This window comes from Balaenoptera physalus (genome assembly GCF_965194825.1).
Source record: "Balaenoptera physalus genome assembly, chromosome: 3".
NCBI classification, from domain to species: domain Eukaryota; kingdom Metazoa; phylum Chordata; class Mammalia; order Artiodactyla; family Balaenopteridae; genus Balaenoptera; species Balaenoptera physalus.
Window position 1 is genome coordinate 120,055,897 of NC_138890.1, and position 27,859 is coordinate 120,083,755.

At 39.4% G+C, this 27,859-nt stretch overlaps 2 long non-coding RNA genes across 2 annotated transcripts in view; one reads left to right on the plus strand and one right to left on the minus strand.

Moving 5' to 3' along the window:
- The window catches only part of LOC309658610, a 30,165-nt gene extending 7,010 nt beyond the window's left edge, over positions 1-23,155 (plus strand). Inside the window, exon 2 of the long non-coding RNA XR_014262315.1 lies at positions 6,478-23,155. This is a non-coding gene — a long non-coding RNA (uncharacterized lncRNA). The remainder of the gene's footprint in view (positions 1-6,477) is intronic.
- LOC309658631 lies at positions 20,706-26,860 on the minus strand. Its single transcript, XR_014262338.1, has 2 exons — positions 23,501-26,860; positions 20,706-23,163 (listed from the first exon to the last, which is right to left on the minus strand). It is a non-coding gene; the product is annotated as an uncharacterized lncRNA (long non-coding RNA).
- Positions 26,861-27,859: the final 999 nt, after the last annotated feature.

Below are 27,859 nucleotides of genomic sequence, written 5' to 3' on the forward strand. Positions count from 1 at the left end.
TCAGTTGTCATCAACTTCCTTAGTCGTAAGTTTGAGGTAGTTTGTTATATAGTATTATTGTGGCACTAGTGGACAAATACAATGGCAACAATTAGTGCTATATGCTGTTGTGATATTGTGGTTTATAATAAATGTAAATTTGGTCTCAGTCCTCAATTCTGGCACAGAGCTCCTAAAACCCTTGGATTTTCCTAAGTGATGAGAGCAATTAGTGTGTCTTTTGATTTTCATAACAAACCCCTTTCAACCATACCTGAGTTTATGTTAATGAGATAACTTTTGCAAGAAGTTGGTTGGGGGGGTGGGGGGTTATTGCCAGGGGAACCAACCTTGATTAGAGGGTTGTAATTTAGCCCCACCCTCTGAGGAGGGGAGGGGCTGGAGATTGAGTTCAGTCACCAGTGGCCGATGATTTAACCAATCATGCCTATGTAATAAAGCCTCTATAAAAAACCCAAGAGCAGAGTATGGAGAGCTTCGTGGTTGGTGAATACATGGAGGTGTGGGGAGAGTGGCACTCCCAGAGAGGGCATGGCTGCGCCACACCCCTTCCCACATACCTCGCCCTATGCATCTCTTCCAGCTGGCTGTTCCTGTTTGTATGTCCTTTTATAATAAACCGGTGATCTCGTAAGTAAATTATTCTCCTAAGTTCTGTGAGTTACTCTAGCAAATTAATCAAACCTGGTAGCCTCCAATCAATAGCCAGTAGCTCAGAAGAGCAGGTAACAACTTGGACTTGTGATTGGCATCTAAAAGGGGCGGGCAGTCTTGGAGGACTGAGCTCATAACCTGTGGGATCTGACAGTAGTGTCAGAATTGAGTTACATCGTAGGACACCTGGTCATTGTCCGCTGAGAATTGAGGAATTGCTTGGTGGTGATGGAAAACACACACTGGAGCTGTCCATCCTGTTCCCTTACTATTAGCTCTCAGTGGACCTGTGACTGTTCTCTTTGAGCATAATCAAAATAGTTTAACACGTTAAAATGGTATAGGGACTTCGCTGGTGGCGCACTGGTTGAGAATCCGCCTGCCAGTGCAGGGAACACGGGTTCGAGCCCTGGTCTGGGAAAATCACACATGCTGCGGAGCAGCTAAGCCTGTGCACCACAACTACTGAGCCTGCGAGCCACAGCTACTGAGCCCGTGTGCCACAACTACTGAAGCCCACATGCCTAGAGCCCGAGCTCTGCAACAAGAGAAGCCACCGCAATGAGAAACCCGGAGACCACAACGAAGAATAGACCCCACTCGCCGCAACTAGAGAAAGCCCGCGCACAGCAGTGAAGACCCAACAACGAAGACCCAATGCAGCCAAAAATTAATTAATTAATTAATTAAAAAATAAATAAAATAAAATGGTGTATATTCTGCAAAACATTAGAGTACTATACAATGAAGAATAACATATAGAAGATGCTTCCTTTTGTGTAAGAGAAGAGGAAAATAGGAATATGTATGTATGTTATTTTTGCAAAAAAGTAAACAGTGGAATAAGAAACCAGAAACTTACAAAAAAAAAAAAATATATATATATATATATATATATGGTGTGAGCAGAAATAAAATGCAGAAGTGGAGGGGATAGGAATGGAAGCAAGACTTCTCAGAGGATACCTTTTCAGTTAGTTTTGACTTTTTTGAACTTTTTACATATTGAAAAATGTAATCAAAGTGAAAAGAAAACAGCAAACCCTAAAATTGAAGACAAATGGAAACAAAGGACCCTAACTATATCAAATTGTGAAAGTTGCCATATAGAGAAAAAGAGTTACTTCAAATGGCTTTTGAACATGATATGAAGATTGCCCAATCTTAATGGAATAAATTTAAAGGAAAAAAGAAATGGAAAAATAAACGTCACTCAGTAGTCTTGCTAGTTGTAATATTGGTATTGTAAGCTAGAAAACGTTTTCTGTATATTATAAGATAAAGCCAATGAGTAAATTTTTTTATTTTTTAAATTTTATTGAAGTATAGTTGATTTACAATGTTGTGTTAATTTCTGCTGGACACCAAAGTGATTCAGTTATACACATATATAATCTTTCTCCTATTCTTTTCCATATGGTTTATCACAGGATATTGAATATAGTTCCCTGTGCTATAAGTAGGACCTTGTTGTTTATCCATTCTATATATAACAGTTTGCATCTGCTAATCCCAAACTCCCATCCAATGAGTAAATATTTTAATGTTTATAGAAACTGAGAATTTTGGTTTAAGAGAAATAGAATCATGAATGTCCCATCTACCACTTTAATACTGTAAAGTGTTAAAGTAATAAATAATGAATTATATTATTAAAATAATACTATTAAAATAATAAATTGTTTATTTTTTTAATTAAAAATTTTTTTTGAATTTTATTTTATTTAGTTTTTTATACAGTGGGTTCTTATTAGTCATCCATTTTATACACATCAGTGTATACATGTCAATCCCAATCTCCCAGTTCATCCCACCACCACCACCACCACCCCCGCTTTCCCCCCTTGGTGTCCATACGTTTGTTCTCTATATCTGTGTCTCAATTTCTGCCCTGCAAACTAGTTCATCTGTACCATTTTTCTAGGTTCCACATATATACGTTAATATGCGATATTTGTTTTTCTCTTTCTGACTTACTTCACTCTGTAAGACAGTCTCTAGATCCATCCACGTCTCAACAAATGACCCAATTACGTTCCTTTTTTTGGCTGAGTAATATTCCATTGTATATATGTACCACATCTTCTTTATCCATTCGTCTGTCGGTGGCATTTAGGTTGCTTCCATGTCCTGGCTATTGTAAATAGTGCTGCAATGAACATTGGGGTGCATGTGTCTTTTTGAATTATGGTTTTCTCTGGGTATATGCCCAGTAGTGGGATTGCTGGGTCTTATGGTAATTCTATTTTTAGTTTTTTAAGGAACCTCCATACTGTTCTCCATAGTGACTGTATCAATTTATTCCCACCAACAGTGCAAGAGGGTTCCGTTTTCTCCACACCCTCTCCAGCATTTGTTGTTTGTAGATTTTCTGATGATGCCCATTCTAACTGGTGTGAGGTGATACCTCATTGTAGTTTTGATTTGCATTTCTCTAATACTTAGTGATGTTGAGCGGCTTTTCATGTGCTTCTTGGCCATCTGTATGTCTTCTTTGGAGAAATGTCTATTTAGGTCTTCTGCCCATTTTGGATTGGGTTGTTTGTTTCTTTAATATTGAGCTGCATGAGCTGTTTATATATTTTAATATATAATCCAAAGGATATATTAATCCTTTGTCCGTTGATTCCTTTGCAAATATTTTCTCCCATTCTGAGGGTTGTCTTTTCGTCTTGTTTGTAGTTTCCTTTGCTATGCAAAAGCTTTTAAGTTTCATTAGGTCCCATTTGTTTATTTTTGTTTTTATTTCCATTACTCTAGGAGGTGGATCAGAAAAGATCTTGCTGTGACTGATGTCAAAGAGTGTTCTTCCTATGTTTTCCTCTAAGAGTTTTATAGTGTCTGGTCTTACACTTAGGTCTCGAATCCATTTTGAGTTTATTTTTGTGTACGGTGTTAGGGAGTGTTCTAATTTCATTCTTTTACATGTAGCTGTCCAGTTTTCCCAGCACCACTTATTGAAGAGACTGTCTTTTCTGCATTGTATATCCTTGCCTCCTTTGTCACAGAATAGTTGATCATAGGTGCGTGGGTTTACCTCTGGGCTTTCTATCCTGTTCCATTGATCTGTATTTCTGTTTTTGTGCCAGTACCATATTGTCTTGATTACTATAGCTTTGTGGTATAGTCTGAAGTCAGGGAATCTGATTCCTCCAGCTCCATTTTTTTTCCCTCAAGACTGCTTTGGCTATTCGGCGTCTTTTGTATCTCCGTACAAATTTTAAGATGTTTTGTTTTAGTTCTGTAAAAAATGCCATTGGTAATTTGATAGGGACTGCATTGAATCTGTAGATTGCTTTGGGTGGTATAATCATTTTCACAATATTGATTCTTCCAATCTAAGAACATGGTATATCTCTCCATCTGTTTGTTTCATCTTTTATTTCTTTCAACAGTGTCTTATAGTGTTCTGCATACAGGTCTTTTGTCTCCCTAGGTAGGTTTATTCCTAGGTATTTTATTCTTTTTGTTACAGTGGTAAATGGGAGTGTTTCCTTAATTTCTCTTTCAGATTTTTCATCATTAGTGTATAGGAATGCAAGAGATTTCTGTGCATTAATTTTGTATCCTGCAACTTTACCAAATTCATTGATTAGCTCTAGTAGTTTTCTGGTGGCATCTTTAGGATTCTCTACGTATAGTATCATGTCATCTGCAAACAGTGACAGTTTTACTTCTTCTTTTCTAATTTGTATTCCTTTTATTTCTTTTTCTTCTCTGATTGCCGTGGCTAGGACTTCCAAAACTATGTTGAATAATAGTGGTGAGAGTGGACATCCTTGTCTCGTTCCTGATCTTAGAGGAAATGCTTCCAGTTTTTCACCATTGAGAATGATGTTTGCTGTGGGTTTGTTATATATGGCCTTTATTATGCTTAGGTAGGTTCCCTGTATGCCCACTTTCTGGAGAGTTTTTATCATAAATCGGTGTTGAATTTTGTCAAAAGCTTTTTCTGCATCTATTGAGATGATCATATGGTTTTTATTCTTCAATTTGTTAATATGGTGTATCACATTGATTGACTTGTGTATATCGAAGAATCCTTGCATCCCTGGGATAAATCCCACTTGATCATGGTGTATGATCCTTTTAATGTGTTGCTGGATTCTGTTTGCTAGTATTTTGTTGAAGATTTTTGCATCTATATTCATGAGTGATGTTGGTCTGTAATTTTCTTTTTTGTAGTATCTTTGTCTGGTTTGGGTATCAGGGTGATGGTGGCCACATAGCATGTGTTTGGGAGTGTTCCTTCCTCTGCAATTTTTTGGAAGACTTTGAGAAGGATGGGTGTTAGCTCTTCTCTAAATGTTTGATAGACTTCACCTGTGAAGCTATCTGGTCCTGGACTTTTGTTTGTTGGAAGATTTTTAATGACAGTTTCAATTTCATTACTTGTGGTTGGTCTGTTCATATTTTCTGTTTCTTCCTGGTTCAGTCTTGGAAGGTTATACCTTTCTAAGAATTTGTCCATTTCTTCCAGGTTGTCCATTTTATTGGCATAGAGTTGCTTGTAGTAGTCTCTTAGGATGCTTTGTATTTCTGTGGTGTCTGTTGTAACTTCTTTTTCATTTCTAATTTTATTGTATTGAGTCCTCTCCCTCTTTTTCTTGATGAGTCTGGCTGATGGTTTATCAATTTTGTTTATCTTCTCAAAGAACCATCTTTTAGTTTTATTGATCTTTGCTATTGTTTTCTTTGTTTCTATTTCATTGATTTCTGCTCTGATCTTTACGATTTCTTTCCTTCTGCTAACTTCGGGTTTTGTTTGTTCTTCTTTCTCTACTTCCTTTAGGTGTAAGGTTAGATTGTTTATTTGAGACTTTTCTTGTTTGTTGAGGTAGGCTTGTATAGCTATAAACTTCCCTCTTACTGCTTTTGCTGCCTTCCATAGGTTTTGGATCGTCATGTTTTCATTATCATTTGTCTCTAGGTATTTTTTGATTTCCTCTTTGATTTCTTCAGTGATCTCTTGGTTATTTAGTAACGTATTGTTTAGCCTCCATGTGTTTGTGTTTTTTACGTTTTTTTCCCTGTAATTCATTTCTAATCTCATAGCATTGTGGTCGGAAAAGATGCTTGATATGATTTCAATTTTCTTAAATTACTGAGGCTTGATTTGTGATATTTTAAAAAAATGTATTTTAAATTTATTGTTTAAGTTATTTTTAAATTTATGGTTAGTACTTTTTTCTTCCTAAGAATTTTACTCACCCCATACTCTTCTTTGTTTCTTATAGTTTTTGCTTTCACGGTTAGCTCTATGACCCATCTCTAATTTTTGGTATGATGTAAGGTAGAGATCAAGGTTGGGGTTGGGTTTTTTTTGTCTGTTTGTTTTTTTCCTCACATGGATTCTAGAAAGACCCTTGGTAAAAGACCAGAAAGAAAAGTTTTGAATTGGACTCTGGGCCTAGCTCAGCAGAAACAAGTAGTTGAGGTCTCTCTGCATAAAGATTATATAACGTAAATTAGTAAAATAAAGTGGATCATTACACCTTAGAAGGTTCTCCTAAACCTGACACAGTGGTATTAAAATGGTAGGCGGAGCATTCATAATTCTTTTGGCTTTTCTAGATCCTCTCTCTCTTAGGATTTTATTCTGATTCATTTGCAAAAATAAGATCATTAAATCAAAATCTAAAATAATGCCAAGGTCTAGCCTGTAGCACTGCTTTAGGAAAAAGAAAAAGCACCTATAGAATAATATATATATTTTATGCTATAAAATGTAACTCAGCTGGTAGAGAGTAATAGTTTTCAGTCTCCTGTAGTTTTACAGAATTCAAAATTTAAATGTTATACTCCCTCATTATTTCCTTTCAGCATACAGTCTGTTTTGAGCTGAGATCTGCTGAACACATGAAGAGAATGACATTTGCATTAAAATCTAGTTAAATTATAACCGTGATCTGTGCTTTTAAGTATCATGGCTGATTTTCAGACTTGGTACTTCACTGTTGTTTCAAACAAATGAGGAGTAGGTGGGTATAAGTATTTACTCTACTAATGAAAATAGAACCATAGCTTCATATTTCCATTATAAGTAGTCTTTTCATGTACATTATAAAAACTGAATTGAAAACCTTCATGAAGAATGGTGAGTTATCCCATTTTTCACTTCTACTTCAGTCCTTGGATAAATAGATTGATCTCTCTGAACCTGTTTTCTCACCTGAAAAGGTTCTCAATCTTTGGCATGTATCACATTCTCCAGGAGAGCTAATAAAGCATATAGAGTCCCAAGCCCACTGGAGCAGGAGGGGGCCGGAGTCTAGGTCTCTGTGTTTTTACCAAGTTTCCCCAGGTAATTCTGATTACACACCAAAATTTGAGAACTGTTGTCTTAGTATACTTCTGTGGATTCATTGATTGAGTCGTGCATTTATTTATTCGTTTATGCATGTGCATAGAAATAAACATGTACTGTGTCACTCAGTTACACAGAACCAAAGTCTCAGAGATGAAAGACCTAGCCCTGCCCTAAGGAAGTTCTCAGTTTAGTGGAGGAAACAGACTAATAAACTGCTAATCACAGTAGAGTGTTATGTGCTCTGAAACAGGCAGACAAGATGCTGAGGAAGCACATCACAGTTTGCCTAGAATTGCCCACCAGGTAAGAGTTCTCTGCATCTTAGAGGGCTAGAGAAACCAACTGGGTGAGAATTAGAGGAGAGCAGTTTAAGCACAGAAGAATAAGGAGGCATAGATATTACAAGCAGTTTGAGAAGCTACTATTTTCCAAAGACTGGGACACATCACGCTTAATGTTCAGATTTTTAGGTGGTTCACGGTCAGGTAGGTCATTACTTAGTGGTAGAATTATACTCTCCAATTCTTTCCCACATTTTCTTTTGTAAAGAGAACATCTTTTTGTTTCTAGTATGAAACACCTTTGTAACATTTGCTAATCTGCTTTTAAAGAGTAGGCTTGAACTCAGAGCTTCAGCAGGCAGCATCATCTAGGTAGATTAAACAACACATCTTCAGTTTCTAGCAATTGAAAATAAATAGCTATTTTTGTAGAGATACAAAGTTTTCTCTTTAAAATCATTTATTCAAGTAATTAAATTGATCTATTTTTAAAGTATTAAGTAACTAGTTCATTTGGTATTTGGGTGTGCCAGAAACTGTGAAGATGGTATATGAATGACTGAATTTTGAAGCCTTGCATGGAGATAAGTGGCAGGAGATAAGGCTTCAAAGACAAAAAAACAGTTATGAGGGACCCTGGAAGCAATGCTAAGGACTTTTAAGTTTTGCTATAAGGTGAGTGGAGGAATCCTGAAGAGTGTGAAACAGGAGAGTGTTAATCTTGGAAAGAGTGACAAAAAATAATGCCAAAATGAAGTGGAGAAGCTGGTGTGAGGTGGGGGTGGGTGGAGGGGATTCTCAAAGAGGTTTGGCTATAGACGATCCAAAGTTGTTCTTTATGGGCTTGGTCTCTTCATCACATCAATGGAGACTTCTGAGGTGGGTGAAGTAAATCGCTTTAAGAGCCTTCAGCCCCATTTAGCTGATAGCTGTAGCTTAGATATGAACAAAATAGCTAGTTTAGTAATATAAAGCATGATGGCTCTGCAGATTATTAGTTATGGGGTAATAGTCCATGCTAAAAAATTTATAAGAAATTTGGAATATAACAAAATTATAGCTTCTCTATGATAACAGGTAGTAAAAATATGTACCATTAAAACCAAAACCAAACCGAACAAACAAGCAAACCCTTCTTCCATGTAATTTGGGTGAAACACTTCATACAACTCTCCACTCCCCCCAAATCTGGATGCACAACTGCTGTCGAGTCATTATTCCCCCAGACAGATTGGGCCAGACGTGACTTCCAGCTCCTCTAAAACAGTGACCAAACTTGGTCATAGAGCCAGATGCCAGACACCTGTCTTCTATCAACTAGGATCAAAATGAAGCCCTACCCACTAGATGACTTGACATATAAGATGTAACCTAAACAAAAATTGCCCTGTTGCCTGTTTAGCAAAATCTCAATTATGAGACTTCCTTCCCACCTTCTCAACAGCTGTTGAAGATACAGGCACTTGCAATATGGTCATATGGTCATATGGCCTTTTGTCCTTTTGTCTTTTTTTTTTCTTCTTCTTCTGCTGATGCTGTACTGGCTTATTTTTTCAAATACCTTTTTAGGCTCTCCTTCTCTCCTGGTCCTTAGACGTTCTACAGGACCTTCTGCTTTTTCTATCTCTTCTCCAGAGAGTCCAGTCATTTTCTGAGCCTCCACAATCGAGTCTCTGCTGACTTTTGAATTTGTATCACAAACCCTGGCCCCTTGTTCCCAAGTCCATATCTTCAGATGTCTCCTGAATCCATTTGGATGTCCTCAAGGGCAGTGTATCTCAACGTAAATCATCCTAGTGAATTAAATCTCCTTAACCATCCTGTTTTTTTACTACCAGTTACTGAGGCTGATAAAATGATATACTACAGGCTGTGGCTTCACCTCTTATTAGCTGGTCTGCTGTTCCATGATTTCTGTCCACAGAGAAATGGACAATGTTAACTGATTGTACACCCAGAGAATTTTAAACCATCTTTTGTTGTATCTCTGCCTTATGAATTTCAATGTATTTATTTTATTTTTTAATTTTTAACAATTTTTTGAGAGGAAAGCATTTGGGAGTAAGGTTGTTGAAAATCAAGAATTCACTAAAGTTCAGATTACTGAGTACAGGACCATTAAATGGAATACTCATGAGGAATACGGAACGGCTTCAGTACTAGTGAATGCACTGATTAGAACCTTACAAGCAAATTCCAAAATATATTAGCCAATATACTATAGGCCAATTAAAATATATATTTGTATTTGCATACTTTGTAATAAAATTGTCAAAATCAGTTTCACATTCTGTTTATCTGTCATAAATTAGCAATAGACATTTGTCATGGAGGTCAGAGTAGTATTTCATAAGTATAGATTCATGTTTATTGCTTTTCAGTGTGTAGTACCTTTATGATACATACTTAATCATAAGTGAGCTGATAATAACAGAATGTCACCTAATTAGTTTATGAATATTTACATATATGGCAAACATTGTGAAGGTGCCAGCATAAAGGAAATAAAATACATTCTTTCAGATAAATAATAATTCACAATTTAACCAAGAAATTGAAAGTGGCACCAGAAATACTGCTTCAGGATTAGTGTCTGAGATTCAAAACAGTACCCAGCAAGAACTGTAACAGTTTCACTGAGAGTGGAGTTTGAGAAGAAACAGGTGATGGGTCAAGGCCCCAGGCAGGGAAAGCAGATTTGGATGAGGAACTGAAGAAGGATTCCTGGTCTCTGGACAGTCATTGAATGAGGGAACAGGGCAGAGTTGGGTTAGTAAATGAAAAAAAAACCTTCTGGTTGCTAGTGACAGAGACTTGACTCCAGTTGGCCTAAGCCACAAAAGATACCTGAAGGTCCAGGGGCTCAGATAGCTTCAGGCATGACTGGATTAGGTTCTCAATGATATCACTGAATGCTGTCTGTCTCTTTTGGTTCTCTGGCTCTGCTTTCTGCTGGGTTGGTTTTATCCTCAGCTAGGCTTTCCCCAGGTATGGCAAAAAGAGACCCCAGCAGCTTCGAGCTTACAACCTGACATATGTAACCCCTACAGAAAAATATCTCCTCAGTTCCAGCAAAAGTCCCAGAATTAACTCTGGCTTGGTTGAAGTGACATGTTCACTGCTGGCCAGGCCTGGGTCACCTACCACCACTAGAATCAGGGAATGGGATTATGGCTCCAAAAGGTAGAGAGTGATTCTGTTAAAAAAAAATGTACCGTAACTTGGGGTGGGAAAAAAACAAGAGGGGACAGGAGGACAAGATAAGAATGTGAATAAACCCATTCTTATTTTCAAATTTTGGCTACAATTCATCTTGGCAAACCAACAGCAAAATGTTTTCGTGCCAAAATGTTTAGGTGGCTTTAATTCAGAGTTTCACAACTTTTAAAAAACTATCGTTCACTAAAGAACTTTAAAGGCATTGTTTTGCCTAATCACTCCCTATGAAATTTTAATACCACAGGTATACTGTATATCTGTTTATGTAGTATATGTATATCTGTGCTTTATACATAGGAAGAGTAAGTATAAAGCCTCCTCTTTTTATCCAGTGCAGTTATGAACAACAAAATTTTAAGTTAAAATTTTAGTTAGTTAAATTGAAAATCAAAGCCATTAACCTTTATAACTGTATTTGCTGTGTAACTTTTAATATAATTTATTTGCTTATGTACTGTAATGTATCAAACTATACACAGATACTGGCAATTTTTAGAAGTACATGGTAATAACAGTGTAATCAATTTAAAAACAAATCATTCAAAATGGTTATTTTTTTCAGCGAAAGAAAAACAATTGAAAAAAATTAAGTTTCCTAAACATTAACTTTTAACTTTTGCTTGATATGAGAAAATGGCTTTTAACCTAATTGGATGTTAGATATTTATTCAACTACTGTAGACAGTTTTTCTTTTCAGCACTTGATATAGTTGATGGGTTGACTAACTTTTGTAGAATTAAATAGTAAATATAAGTCATTTTTATTTACTTCTCAAAGTTCAAGTCATACACAAAGCCCATACAGGCAATATGCTCAAGGCAGCCAATAGCAGTCAATAGCACGTGCAGGCCACCTCTTACTATGTGACTTCGAGATTGAGCTATCAATCAAGAGAAAGTCCTCCAATCACAGCCATCTATTTGGCATAGTTTTGCAGTACGGATGTAGCATACATTTACGTACCTTCCATGCCAATAGCAATGCTGCTCATGTGATACCCGAGAAAGGTCAACAAGAGAAATAAAATACTAAGGAATACGATTTTGCTGGGTAGGGTTGAACTTTGGAGGGTCAGAAATCATTGTACAGTAATATTATTTTTCACCCACCCCCACCCAGTCTTGAATCAGTTTTCGCCCCCTTGATGGCACTATCACTCCCTCTGAGCGTGAGTACTAACAAGTAGCTTAAAGAGCAACTTTTCCTCCTCACAAGGAGCTGAACTCTGTCTTCCAGTAAAGTTTACGTATTGGTTCTAATTTTCCCATACCAAACAGATTTAATCTCTCTTTCATATGAGAGATCCTCAAATATTTGGAAACAAATTATATTCCCAACATACTGAAAGGCTCCTCTAAGCATTTCCTTTCTGAGGCTAAACTGAACCACAGGTTCCTTGAACTGGCACTCATTTGACTCAGTTCCCCTGTTGCATTAGGGATCCTTTAGGGGCAGACACTATGCCTTGTTTCCCAAGCTGGTTGCTCTGTTGGGACCCACTCCAATCTGTTCTTAAAATGAGGTATCTATATCTGAACACAGTATCTGATAGAGTTAAGGAAGGCTATCTCTTCCCCTGTTTTGGGTGGTACTCCTCTATAGACTAAGATTATACCAGGGCAACCTGGCTGATGCCTACCAAGTCATGAACTGAAATCCTGAAGCCTTTCTTCACAGGTGCTGCTGATATGCTGAATTCCTCCTCCATTTAGTTCTAGTTTTCTGAGACCTATGTGTGCTTTGCGTTCACACCTGCTGCATTTAATTGTGTTAGACTCTTCCCGATACTCAATCATGTTGAGACATTTGAAGATTCTGATTTGGTTATCCAACTCATTGTCCTTAATTTGTTATACTTGCTTTTCTAAATAGGTTTTTCATAAAGGTTAATAAGAACAGAAAGTCAGTATGAGGAAGAAAAAAGCAGCACATTTTCCAGTCCCTAGAGCTACTGTATGTGCTGAGACTGAGCACATGAAGTTTGTATCTAGGCTTCTTCCTGAAGGGGAGGTTTGCATTCCTCCTTCACGCATCTCCTGCTTCAAGGAGGGAAGGGGATCCAAAAGGGCCATCTCAGGAGTTCCCACATACTGACTTTTCCAAAGTAAAATACACTTAGCACCTGAGATCTAATGACCTAATATCAGTCAATGTACATTGTAAATTGTAAACATTATTGGAGTAACAGAATCTTATAAAAATACAAAATACGGTCCTTTTCAAGCCCATAATACATGAAATATTTTATCATTTTGGCCATATTAACATATGTTAACAATGTGACATCAAACACCGAGTCAATCAACAGCATAATTTTGGAGGAAAAAAGACCTGCTACTGATACTCTCTATAATAAAGGCAAAAGAGTGTTTCTGACTTGAGTTATCTGGAGATTTGGCCCAATCCTTGGCTCAGCAAGAATAGACCTGGCTTATGAGGGTTAATTCATACCATTTGGAGGCTAAAACAGTTATAAAGCTGCTTTGGAATGTCCTAAATTGTGCCTAAGAGACCTGTTTTTGACAGATGTGTTCATGTAGTACAGTCAATTGGCATATGGAATTTTTATGTACAAGCTAGTGTAAAAGTTTCAACATGTAACATTCATTAGTGCTTCCACTGGCATGGGGAGACAGATGGTATACACATTGCTGGCAGAAGCAAGCTTTGCAGTTGGCCTTACAAGCCTGACTTTTCTTGGTTACTTAGGTCACTTAACTTCACCCCCCCACCCCCGCCCCGCCACGTGCACCTCCTGCCCGGAGTCCTCTATAGGAATTCTCGCCCAATTGCTTGACTTAAGATTTCCCTTCTTCCCACCCATTCCTTGGCCCAGATCCCTACCTCCCCTGTCTGTTTGCCCCCTCCAGCTGGTCCAAGGTGAGATCTGGAGGCTGAGGTAGGGAAGAACACACCCCCACTGTTGTTCTCAGCCCCCATCCACCCCTAACGTTAGCCTTGGCAGTATCCAGCCCATTTCCCCCACATCGACCCCAAACTCCCCCTCTCTTTAAGTCTCAGCTCCAGCAATGAAATGCCCAGTTGAGCAAGAGCTACAGATTAATCTTCTGTCCCAGATATTCCTAAAGAAAAACTGGCGTTAGGGGAAATGTCTTCCCTTCTACTCTGAAGTACCTACATGAAATAGCACCAGAGGGGCGCTCAGGGTGGAGCCTTTTTCCTTTTTCAGTCCCTACCATTTTCTCCACTGCTAGTAAGTATACAAACCCTCAAAAAATCCTTAAAGGTGTGTGTATTTTTAAAAGGTATATCTGAGGAGGTGAAAAGCTGCGTCTGAATTCTGTTCTTCAGTTGCCCGAGGAGGAAAGATTCTGTTCAGAAGCTACTAATGGTGGCAGTGGAAGAGGAAGTAGGTGTGTTGGAGTGCCTGGGGATCCAGTCTTTGGAGATGCATTAGCGCAGAAACCCAACAGCCACAGCGCCTCAAACTCCTGTCCCACAGAGGCCCATTTCCCCTCTGCTCCACTTGTTCGGCCTCCATCTAGATGCTCACCCCAGCCTTGTCCTAGCCTCTTTCCTCCTCTCCCAGCCACATGGTTTGGCTGGAGAAGTATAAAGAAAGGGGACCCACCATTTCATTACAGTGGTGGTAGGTGAGGGGCAGAGGAGAGATATAATGAAGTTCTAGACATATTTTCCTGTAAGTTGAATGATACTGTTAGAACCACCTTATACAGAAAGATTGGGCTTACTCAGTAGGCCATAGGGTGTGATTGATAGAGAATTGGCCTAGGAATCCGAACTTTCCTCCTAGGCTTGGTTCTGTCACCCAGCACTTTAGACAAATCACTCAACTCATGTGCTTTGCAAAACATCCATTTATATATCTTTCAAGTAGAAATTATGATATCTGCCCACCTCACAAGACTGTGAGGGATTTTAGATTATATAAAATGGGCAAATAGTGCTTTGAAAGACATAAAGAACCATACAATTGAGGAGGGTACTGCACTATTGCCAGCATGTGAGACACAATCTGAGAGGAGGCTTTAGCATGTTGTGGGGAAACTGGGAATGTAGACGCCACTGGACAATGCTAAGATGGAATGTAGACTTTTAAGTCCCCAAAACGCATCTTTGGAATCTTAGGGCTCTAATGTTGCACAGTAAGCATGGACCCTTCTTGAGTCCACTCACCAGGCCCAGTGGTGAAGTATTGGTGACCTCTTGCTATTTTCATTTCCACCCCTTCTCCAGGAGCTATATCAAAGCCTCCACAGAACTCAACCCTTTTCAGTCCTCCCCTACAGCAGAAATCATGATTTAATGCACCTATGCGTTGATTTTCCTTCCCTATATGTGATTTTAAGCCCCTTGAGGTCAGGGATTGTGTCAAATTCATTTTTATAGCTCCAGTGCCTAGCACAGTGCCAGGTTAACTGTAGGTGCAGGTAACAATTATTGAATACTGGAAAAAATAGCTGCTAGAGAGATGGACCCAGGTATTTCTAGAACAGTTAGTGGAAAAGTCAAGCTTTGAGAAGATACTTCCAAAATTCACTTGGAAGAATAAATGTTCAACAGAAGTCAGGAAATATTTGAAAAGCGTTAATGAAAAAGGATTGAACTAGCTCTAACAGATATTAAAATGTGTTATGAAATATGAAATTAAACCAGTGTGCTACTGTCACAAGGATAGATCAATGAAAAGACTACAGATTCTAGAAAGAAACTAAAGTACATGCAAAAATTTAGTGTATAATAAAGGTGGTACTTTAAATCAGCGGGGAAAGTACGTATCATTCAATAAATGGTGTTAGAACAACTGGCTCTCCATTTGAGAGGGAGCATTAACTTTAGAGCCTTATTCCATACCTTACAACAAAATAAATTTCAGATGGATTAAATTTAAAAAGTGAGATATAAAAATTATATATAATAAGGTATGGGTAGATATTTTAAAAATCTTAGTATGGGGAAAGTCTTTCTAAGAATGACCCTGAAGGAAGAAAGCATAGATTTGACCAAATAAAACTCCTGTTTTAAAAACAACCAAAGTCAAAAGACAAATTGGAAAACAGCCGTTGCTTATATACGACAGAAGATTAATATCCTTAGTAAATAAAGAGTTCTGATATATCAATAAGAACCACTCTCCAAAAGAAGGTGGGTAAGGAACATGAAAGGGTAATTCAACAAGGAAAAAACATTCAAATATATATGTGTTCAACCTCAACTGCAATTAAGGACATGCCAATTAAAAGAATGAGATTTTTATTTTTACTATTTTAATGGCAAAGATTTTAAAAGAATACAGTGCTCAATACTGGCAAGACTGTGGAAAAGCAGGTCCTCTTATCTCAGAGGGATTGTTTACACAAAGTTGGGAATTAGGGTGGAGTGACGGAGAGAGGGGTGGAACAGTCATGGGTGGAGAGCACCAATGCTCCCAAAAGAGGCTCAGTGTTCTGAGCCCAAGTCCGCTCATCTGAGATTTGCTGAAAGCTCTTGATGGGATAGAAAGTTAGACAGCAGGATAGCAAAGGAGAAACAGATCCAAGAGGGTACTAGGAATAAGGGTGATTTCTGATGCCATTACATCTATGTTGCCCTTCATAAATTCTTCCTTGGTCGTGCTTTTGATTTTTATAGAGCATCCCAAGACTCAACTCTTAAAACCCAGTGCACATTTATACTGGTTTCTTTTTAAAATTGTATACATTTTCAAACATTTATACTCAGGAAGTGCAATGAGGTGGTAGAAACAAACTAGGGCTGGCATTTATGCATGATGCATGGCGTGGATGGAAAAGTCACCCCCAGATGGGCAGGGTAGGGTAACAGTGAGAGTGTGAATCTCAGTTTACTAACTGTGGGGTTTCAGGCACATTGTTCAATTTGTTTCCTATATGTTTGTAGTTTTGTAAGTTGGAATAATACTACTAACTTCACAGTGTTGTTGTGGGGATTCAGTAAAATTGTGAATGTAAAATCCTGAGAATTAGTACGTGCTTAATAAGTTAGGTTCCCTTCCTTGCCGAGAGCACCAGCACAGGGATTACTTATTTTACGGGACTCACCACACATTTCATCTGTGACCTGGTTCCCTTCCAAACAGGCCCTGAGACCTCACACTGTCTGAGGGTCTTGCTAACCCTTGATAAAGGGTTCTTGGCAAAAAATTGAGCTGTTTCCTATTTTGCTGACCTCCAGGCTGAGAGGAAGGCTCTGGCTTCTGGTAAAATACTGATGGGTTCAATCTAGTAGGGCCTCCACCCAGCTCCCTGGCTGTGTAGGCTCATGTGTTGTGGCTTGTATAAAAATTAGGGAAGATGTGACCCCCACCTGGTGAGGAAATGGAGAACAGAAGATGGGCATCAGGAGCCCCACAGAGCTTCCTAAGATACTTTAATCACATTGGAGTGGCAGCGCCATCACAGAGCATCTACTAAATGCAGATGTCTATCAGAATTTGGGAGTTACCTGTGGCCATCGTATCCAGGACACAAAACCACCTGTTAAGGCCCAACAAAGAGGTCAAGGATGGAAGCCCATACCCAGAATGGGGATGGTGGATGTTTGACTGCTCTACCTCCCTCTGAGACACATGGCATTAAGTCAGGTAGCTTCTGGCATCGCTGCTGCTATTGTTTCTAGAGGCTTCCTTTTGAGAAGTAGTGTGGTGAGAGTGTGTTTTTAAAAAAATTATAGAGATGAATCTATGTAAGAAACAGAAGATCGAGGTCTTAATTTCCCCACTGCTATCTTCCTGGTCATTGGTCCTCAAACCTTAACATGTATCAGAATTACCTGGAAGGTAATTGTTGAAACAGATTCAAGAGCCCCAACCTTGAATTTTAGTGTAGGCCCCACGGATATGCATTTCTAAAGGCTCCCAGGTGACGCTGATGCCGCAGGTCCAAGGATGGCTCTGAGAAGTGCTGCTCCAGGTAAGTTTTTAGAGGTCTGGCCCTATTGCTAGAAGGGCCACCTTGAAGACATTTATTCCCCTGCTCCCACCCTTACCCAGATTATTCAGACCAGTGCCCTCTAGTTTTCAAGAAATAAAAATTTCCCCAATCTCTTTTGTTCAAAATAAGAAGGGATTACTCAACTGGAACAGAAATGATAGTTTATAATAGGGGTACACTGAAGTCCAGATTAGTAATCCCCAACACTGGTTAAACTTTAGAAAAACCTAGGAAACAAGGAAGGAAGGAAGGAAGGAAGGCCAGCCCCCGCCCAGGCCTCCTACCCAGATATTCTGATTTAATTGGTGCAGGGTTGGGTCCTGGCAGGAATATGTTTTAAAAGCTCCCCATGTGACTCTAGTTTGCAAACAGGGTTGAGAACTGCTGGTCTTGATCACTGGTTCTCAAGTTTGCCTGCATATTGGAGATACTTGGGAAATTTTAAAATACTGAGACCTTGCTCCTACTTTCAAGATTCTGATTTATAATGGGATGCAGCCTGGGCATCCAGAGTTGTTAAATCTCCCCCAGGTGATTCTAATATGTTTAATATGCAGATAAGTTTGAGAACCACTATTCTAGGTTTAATGAATCAGGTTGTAGCTTGGTCCGCCCCTCTCCAGATACTTTCTACCACAGTGGTTCTCAAAGTATGGTCCCTGGACCAACATAAGCACCACCTGCGATCTTTTTAGAAATGTCCTTTTTAGGCCGTACCTCAGACCCACTGAATCAGCAATTGTGGGGGTGGGGAGCAGCAGTCTGTCTTGTAACAAGCCCCCCAGGTGACTTGGATGCACCCTAAAGTCAGAGAACCACTGCCGTATTATCATCGTTATAACTTGAGGGTCCTGATTGCCATTCCCCTAGAGACCAGCCAGAGCAAGAAGCAAGAACTTCAGTTTTCTGAATTTGGGGCGATACCAAATCCTCAGTTTCCAGATGAGTGATGCCAAAATTCTTAGTGTGACTGAGTTTCTATATAATCTGTGAAGCTTTTGTTGACTAGAAACTGGCGGCATTAAATTGGAGAGTCAGTTACGGGCTGCAGCTGCAATCTTGGTCAAAATTAAAAGCAAGGAAGAGGTAACAGAGGGAAGGCAATGTAAAGCAAACATCAGCCCCTCTTGTCTGGGCTGTGAAACAGGAGCATGAAATATGAGGGGAAGGAGGAAAGGCAAGTGTCCGTGCGAAGTGAGACCAGAGCACCTTGGTCTGGGAGATTTCCTTGGGTGCTAATGCCCTTCAAGTTTGTTATACCTGCAGGTGAAGTCTATTTTCCTTTTTATAGAGGCCTGCTTTCTTGCTGAGGGAAAGAGCTAGTGTGTACTGGGTTAGATGCTGAAAGATAATCTCCCTGATCACTTCAGGGCCAGGCAGAGTGACAAAACACACAAAGAAGGAGACTTAACCTGCTTGACAAAGGACTCCTTTGTTCACCCCCATAAAACCAGTTTACACTAATTCATGTCGTCCTGGGGTTAGATGTTGTGAATACTAAGGTGAACATGGCATAGAACCTGCCTTCAAGTAGATTACACTCTAGCAGGGGAGAGAGGTGAGCAAGTACATTTCTGCACTGTGTGCTGATTGCTCTGTGAATGAAGTACAGTCGGAATACAGAGGGAAGGATTAATCCTGGATGGGTGTGGAGGTGAGGTAGTCAGGGAAGACTTCATGGAAGCAGACCCTGGAGCTGGATTTTGGAGGGAGAATAGGTTGGCAGTCGAGGTGGGCAGAGGGTTTTCAGCCAGGACAAAGGCCCAGCGGGGTGAAGCAGTGTACTGAGTATTGTGAGCTATCGGTATTCAGGATTGTTATGGGTAAATCATGAGATGGGAAGTGACAGGGGATGCCACTGTAGGGTTGAGCAGGGATGAGGGCCTTTTTAGGCTAAGCTTAAGGAACTTGAGTTTGATCACACTGATCTGTAGTTGGCAAACCTAGCTGATCACCAGAATTACCTGGGCAACTTCCAAAAAAATTCCTGGGCCCCACTTCTAGAGGTTCAAATTCAGTAGGTCTGGGTGTCTCCCCAGGTGAGCAGGAAGGGAAAGGCTGATGAGTAGAAAAGAGGCTGGGAAAAGCAAAATGGCAGGAGTGAGCAGTACTGAAAAGCAATTCGGAGAATTGGTCCAGTGGATCGTGGGGTAACTAGGTTTCTGCCCCACTTTTTTCCCTACCCCACTTTTAAAAGGAATGTTTGGATTTTCGAGACTGGCTTTTGTGCAATCTTTATTCAATGGTTGGTGGTGCAGAACATCTGCTGTTGTGCATTCCAGCAATGAGTGTTACCAATACTGATCTGGGTTTGGCAGGAGCCCTGCCTGTGTGTAAAGTTTATTTGGCACTGTACGAGTCATCTCAAGAAGTAACAATAATGGTAACAAATGAGGCATGATAGGATTTACTGTTACAGTACATCCTTATTAATATTTGTTTTTCCAAAACTTGATAATAATACATGTTTAAATTTACTTTGCACGTAAAATAAAACTAACGGATGAATTCCTCTGAGTGAAGACAAGATTAGTCAAGACTGAACAACAGGCACTAATAGTGAGTGTCTACTACAAATAAGCAAATCAGCAAAGGAACTTAAAGTAGAGTGAATCCTTGGGCCAGAAATAATAATTTGTTGGAAGTTCTGTTAGGAAGCACTAGCTGTTGAAGCACAGCTTTTCATTGCCTTGGGGAAGAGTCAGTCATAGAGGTTCCAGGTGTCTTGTTTGGAACCAAACAGCTGATATTTGAGCTCTCTGACCACTATAAAAATATGAAACATATGATAGTAGTTCCCCCCCAAATTACATTTTATATGTTGTGAGCTGACTTATATGAAACGAATAATATAAGCTGTAATAGGTTCTCATTATTAAACTTTTTAATATCGTGATGTGTTAGATTATATCTTCCAGTGATGGCAAGTGACAATATCTCCCACATGCACTTTTAAAAAATTTATTTATTTTTATTTTTTATTTTTTTACTATTTTTTTAATAGATCTTTATTGGAGTATAATTGCTTCACAATACTGTGTTAGCTTCTGTTGTACAACAAAGCGAATCAGCCATATGCATACACATGTCCCCATATCCCCTCCCTCCTGAGCCTCCCTCCCATCCTCCCTATCCCACCCCTCTAGGTCATCGCAAAGCTCTGAGCTGATCTCCCTGTGTTACGCTGCTGCTTCCCACCAGCCAACTATTTTACATTCCGTAGTGTATATATGTCGATACTACTCTCACTTCGCCCCAGCTTCGCCCTCCCACCCCATGTCCTCAAGTCCATTCTCTCTGTCTACCTCTTTATTCCTGTCCTGCCCCTAGGTTCATCAGTACCTTTTTTTTTTTTTTTAGATTCCATATATATGTGTTAGCGTACGGTATTTGTTTTTCTCTTTCTGACTTACTTCACTCTGTATGACAGACTCTAGGTCCATCCACCTCGCTACAAATAACTCAATTTCGTTTCTTTTTATGGCTGAGTAATATTCCATTGTATATGTGTGCCACATCTTCTTTATCCATTCATCTCTCATCCCACAGGCACTCTTTACATGGTGACTTTGACACTCTGCTTGTTGAAAGTTGGGGTCCATGTTCATCTTATGGATTAAATTGTTTCCTTCAAAAATCATTTGCTGAGGTCCTAACTCACAGTATCTCAGAACATGGCCTTATTTGGAGATAGGGTCTTTACAGAGGTAATCAAGTTAAAATGAAGTCATTAGGGTGAACCCTAATCCAATATAACCAGTGTCATAAAAGGGGGGAAATTTGGACACAGAGGCACACAGAGGGACAGTGATGTGAAGAGACATAGGGAGAAGATGGCCACCTATAAGCCAAGGAGAGAGGCCTGGAACAGATCCTTCTCTCACAACCCTCAGAACGAGCCAGTCCTGCCAAAAACGTGATTTTGGACATATAGCTTCCAGAATGGTGAGACAGTTGTTTAAGCCACTCAGTCTGTGGAACTTTATTGTGGCAGCCTAACAAACTAATACAGTCCCCTCCCCTTGAATCTGGGGGAGTTACGACTACTACGGAAATAACATATGTGACTTACTAGGCTAGGTTATAAAAGGCATTACAGCTTCCATTGGTTCTTTAGGGAGACTGGTCAGCCATGCTGTGAGGAAGCCCAGGCCTCCTGAAAAGGTCGCATGTTAGTGTTCTAGCTGACAATCCCAGCTGACAGCTGTCATCAACTGCTAGAGGTGTAAATAAAAACACCTCCAGATGATTCCTGTCCACAGCCCTGGGTCACCCCAGCCTTCAAATCCTTCTAGCTGAGTCCCCACGTACTGCAGATATCTCAACCCCTTTATGGTCCTTGTGAATTCCTGACTCACAGAAGTTGTGAGCATAATAAAAAGTTGTTTCAAGCCACTAAATTTGGACATAATTTGTTACTTAGTAGTTGGCAACATGTCATTGTTCACAAATTTTTATTTTATGTGACTCGTGTTTTTGTTGAAATCATCAGGTACCTTAGGTCCTAGACGATGGTCCTCACTTCTCTCAGCCCTTTGTGACATTAGGCCCAGACGTTAGTCAAGAACAATCGGTGACTCTGCCTCAAGTCAATTTAATAGACCTGATGAATGAATTTCAGACAAAATGAACAGGACAGGGAGCAGTGGCTCAAGGGTGAGGGTAGGAATTTCAGAACAACTCCTGAGATAGTTACAAACTTTAGCAAGGTTACCACAATTTGCCTGGAGCAGGGGAGGAATCTCGGAGCCCCATAAGGCAGTACTTTCCTCATCTGGGACACAGTCTAGGGAAAAAAAAAAGCAAAAGTGCCAACCTGTCAGGTGGGTGAAAAGTATTGGCTGTTCTGGAAGAAGAACTGGGAAGCAGATTGTGGCAGGATCTAAAATTTCAACCAAACTAGGCAGCACTGCCAGCCTGACTGCCCCACAAGTTCAGTGTCTGAATCCCTAACGAGCAGAGGTAGGAAAGAAGACATTGACACACCTGCACTGAGGAGGTGTGTTCATCAGACTCTAAGCATCAAACATAAGGAGAACGTAATCCGTAAATCTGCCCCCAGTTATTTCCTAGCTCACTCTTCTTTTTGGTTTTTGGTTTGCCTTTCCTTGTTTTTTAACAAAATTCATTTTGAAAAATTTCAAATTTTGTCAGGAATGGGGGAATTTAAAAAAAAGTTTTATTGAGGAATAATCAACATACAATACACATATTTGAAGTGTAGAATCTAAGTCTTGACATAGGTATATACTGGTGGAACCATCACCATAGTCAAGATAGTGAACATATCCTTCAGTCCCAAAAGTTTCGTTGGCCTTTTAAACCCCTTCTCTGTCCTTTCCCACCCCGCCAAGGGATGAGGGAGTTTTGACCCACACACATCCGCCTTGCTGGGAGGCATATTGCCCCTAGTGGCAGAGTATGGTAATGACTATCATGCTTGCTGGAAAAGTCTCTGCTGAATAAGGAGAAAAGTGGAAACTCAGATTCTGTATAAGTGGAATGAGGGGGTGTGTATGTGTGTGTGTGTGTGTTTTTACAGGTCCTTTCTTGACTACCCTGTAAAGACCTTCTGAGACTGTGGTTCTGTTATCTGAGAACTTCTTGACTATAGTTTCTTTTTCAAGCATATGCTTGTTCACACATGAGTATTGTGCAGAAGGTAAGAGGGATGCTTTCCAAGCTCACTAGTGGTGTTAAGTGAGAAGAACCACTTCATACCCGTTAGGATGACTACTATAAAAAAATGAAAAAACAGGGGCTTCCCTGGTGGCGCAGTGGTTGAGAGTCTGCCTGCCAATGCAGGGGACACGGGTTCGAGCCCTGGTCTGGGAGGATCCCACATGCCGCGGAGCAACTAGGCCCGTGAGCCGCAATTACTGAGCCTGCGCGTCTGGAGCTCGTGCTCCTCAATGAGAGAGGCCACGATGGTGAGAGGCCCGCGCACCGCGATGAGGAGTGGCCCCCGCTTGCCACAACTAGAGAAAGCCCTCGCACAGAAACGAAGACCCAACGCAGCCAAAAATAAATAAATAAATAAATATATAAATAAAAAATAAAGGAATTCCTTTAAAAAAAAAAAAAAAAGAAAAAACAAAATAACACGTGTTGTGATCACGTGGAAAAATTGGAACACTTGTGCACTGTTTTGGGGAAATATACAATGGTGCAGCCACTATGGAACACAGTATGGCAATTCCTTAAAAATAGAATTCCCATATAATCCAGCAATTCCACTTCTGAGTATATGCTCCAAAGAATTGAAAGCAGAGACTCAAAGATATATTTGTGTACCCACATTCAGAGCAGCATTATACAAAATATCCAAAAAGTGGAAGCAACCCAAGTGTCCGTCCATGGATGAGTGGATAAACAAAATGTGGTATATACAGACAATGGAATACTTTTTCAGCCTTGAAAAGGAAGGAAATTCTGGTACATGTTACAACATGGATGAATCTTGAAGACATGCTAAGTGAAAAAAGACATAAAGGACAAATATTGTATGATTCCACTTACATGAGGTACCTAGAATAGTCAATTAAATACAGAGAAAGTAGAACGGTGGTTACCGGGAGGGGGCAGCAGCGGGGAGGGAGGAATGGGAGCTACTGTTTAATGGGTACAGAATCTCAGTTTTGCAAGACGAAAAGAGTTCTGTGGATGGATGGCGGCACAACAATGTGAAGATACTTAGTGCCACTGAGCAATACAGTTAAAAATTGTTAGGATGGTAAATTTTGTGTTATGTGTATTTTACCATAATAATAAAAAAAAGAAGTGAGAGAAAATTCTGTGTGGAAATTTTGGCCTGATCAGAAGGTTAAAGTGAACATGCTTTACACTTTTTTTTTCTTATTTTAAAATTATTATATGCAACAGGGAACTTTAGCCATATTAATATTTCTTAAAGCAGTAGTACTTGGGTGTTTTATATTTTTTAAAAATTATGTCTTTTCATGTATCTAAAATATGTAACAATACAAAACTCAGAAAGTAAAAATATTTATTCATTCAACAAATACTTTGGAGGTACTTAGTCTATGCCTGGCCCTGTTTAGTTTACTGGGGTTACAGCAGTAAACAAAACTGATATAATTCCTCCCTTCATGGAGCTCACATTCCTGTGGGGGGATTGTTTGGATGAAGTACTTTTTTTTTCGATGAAGCACTTTTTATATAAATGATTATTTCTCTGGGATTGATGCCTAGAAGTAGAATCACTGGGCCAAACAATATAAACATTTTAAAGCTTTTACTACATCCTGCCAAATGCCTTCCAGTCCCATCAGCAAGCCATAGGAGTGTCTGTTTTCTCACACCTTACCAGCCTTAGGTATCTTTTCCCCGCTTTGGGGGAAAAATAGCATCAGAGTAATGTGCATTTCTCTGACTAGCGGTTAATGTAATTATAAACAAGGTGTGACTAGCGGTTAATGTAATTATAAACAAGGTGGAACAGTTTTCAAACATTCATTGTCCATTTTTCAAATACCATTATTTTTATTAAAAATCAATTTGGAGGACTTCCCTGGTGGTGAAGTGGTTAAGAATCCACCTGCCAATGCAGGGGACACGGGTTCAAGCCCTGGTCCGGGAAGATCCCACATGCTGCGGAGCAACTAAGCCCGTGTGTCACAACTACTGAGCCTGTGCTCTAGAGCCTGCGAGCCACAACTACTGAAGCCCACGCGTCTAGAGCCCGTGCTCCACAACAAGACAAGCCACCGCAATGAGAAGCCCGCGTACCGCAACGAAGGGTAGCCCCTGCTCGTTGCAGCTAGAGAAAGCCCGCGCAGCAATGAAGACCCAACGCAGCCATAAATAAATAAATAAATAAATAAATAAATAAATAAATAAATAAATAAATAAATAAAATCAATTTGTAAGGACTATTTTAACTTTATTAAAACTCCACTGGTCACATTTGTTGCAATTGTTTTCCCCATCTGATCTCTCCCCTTTGCCTCTGTCTATATATTTTTACCCAGTTTTTATGTAGCAAAATCTGTCCATCTTTATCTTCATGATTTATTCCATTCTCTGATACTTAAGGTTGGCCCATTCCAAGATCCAATAAATAACTCCTATATTTTTGTTAAAAATGGTTTCATCTAAAAAGAAGGTTTCATCATTTACATTTACTTTCAACCAAAATATTACAGCTGGGGGATGGAGGAGGACAAAGCACTGAAAAACTTTGAAAAACTCTCCCCAGGTGAAATATCCTTGTCATCCTCTCCCCACTTCTAAAGAGCCACCAGTTTTATTCACCTGGAATTTATTTTGATATATGAGCTAAGTGTCTAACTTTTTTTTTTGGCTCCCAAGAAAAGTTAATCGACTGTCCTATACAATTTACTGAATAATTCCTTCCTTTCCTCTCTATTCTGTTGTGCCACATTTAAAGTCATATACTAAGCAGTCCACGTTCACAGTTTATGGCATGTTTCTGGACTCTACAGTTTGCACTATCAGTCTACTCTTATTTGAAGTCCACATTATTTTGATTACTAGAGCTACATAGTAATATCTAAGGCAAGCTCTAATGCCCAACCACTCTTCTTTTTCAAAATATTCTTCGTTATTCTCACTCATTTATTCTTTGATACAATCTTGTAATGAAGTTTTAAAAAGCCGTGATAATTTTTTTTTATCATAATTGCATTAAACTCATAAATATCAATACCTTTAAAATAGTCATTATGCCCACCTATCTAGTTACAGTTGTTATATAGCAGAACAATTGATTTATCTATATTTGTTTCATACCAGCAAAGCCTTGCTAAACACAGCCTGCCAGGAAACATGCTACACACTGCATGTGGATGCAAAGATGGCTGATATATATCTTCTAAAAGAGGTCACCTATAACTAATCCAAGTCAGAACATTGTGGATGCAGCAGAAGATGCAGATGAAGGTACAATCTGATACATTTTGACATGTATACACCTATGAAATTGTTACCACAGTCAAGATAATGAACATAATCATGACTCCTAAATTTTCCTTGTGCCCCTATGTAATTCCGTAATTCATTCTCCCATTTCCCCCATTACCTCAAGGCAACCACTAATCTGCTTTCTGTCACTCTAGATTTGTTTGCATTTTCTAGAATTTTATATATGTAGAGTCATAGAGAATATACTCATTTTTGTCTGACTTCTTTCACTCACCATAATGATTTTGAGATTCATTCATCTTGTTGCATGTATCAATAGTTCTTTCCTTTGTATTGCTGAGTAGTATTCCACTGTGTGGATATGCCACAGATTGTTTATTCACTCTCCTGTTAATGGACATTTGTGTTGTTTCCAGTTTTTGGCTATTACTGATAAAGCAGCTATGAACAATCACATACAAGTCTTTGAATGACCATATGCTTTTGTTTTTCTTGGGTAAATAGCTAGGAGTGGAATGACTGAGTCATGTAGTTGGTGTATTTTTCACTTTTTAAGAAACTGCCAAATTGTTTTTCAAAGTGGTCGTACCATTTTGCCTTCCCACTAGCAGATGCTAAGGCAATTCAGTGGCTAGCCTGTCAAGAAACAGTGCCAGAACAATCGGATATACACATGCAAAAAACAAAACAAAACAAAATAAGCCTCTATCTATACCTAACACCATATACAAAAATTTATGCAAAATAGATCATGACCTAAATTTAAAGCTTAAAACTATAAAACTTGTAGGAGAAATACGTTTAAAATGCTGAGGTTGGGTAAGATTTCACTGAGGATATGGCATTTGAGCCAGGCCTTGTAGAAAGTAGAACTGAAAGGACTTGGTAGCAAACTAGACATTGTAGAGTGAGGGAGGAATCAGAGTTGATCTGAGTCTCAACTGGTGCTTACTGGCAAGATGGCAAGACGATTGATACAGGAGCAATGAGGCATACAGAAGGAGTAGTGGGTTTGGAAGTCAGAAGAGAGCGTTTGAGTTGCCAGCACAAAGTCCAGGTAGATACGTCCAGCACACAGCTGGAAACACGACACTGCAGCACATGGGGGAACTATTATTTGCCTCATAATAACAGATAATGCTATGAGGGTGGATAGTTTCACCAAGACATAGAATATAGAATGCGGTAGAGTTGAAGACAGAATCTTGGGGAACACCAACATTCAGGTGAGGAAGGAGTAAAAAAAGAAGCTTAGCTGGAGCAGTGCCAAAAATGCCATGGAAAGACCAGATGAGATGATTCTTTGACTCCTGTCTTGATCTTATAGCCTGTATTCAATGTCAGGAAATCTTGTGAGCTCCTTCTTCAAATTACATCTAGAATTCAACCATTTCTCACCATCTCTGTTGCCATCCCCCTGATTTAAGCCACCAGCAGGTCTCACCTTCATTGCTGCAATCTCTTCCTAACTTGTCTTCCTATTTCTTCCCTTGCTTGATATAGGCTATTCTTAATAGAGCAGCCAGAGGGACCCTTTACAGGATTTAAGGATTTAAGT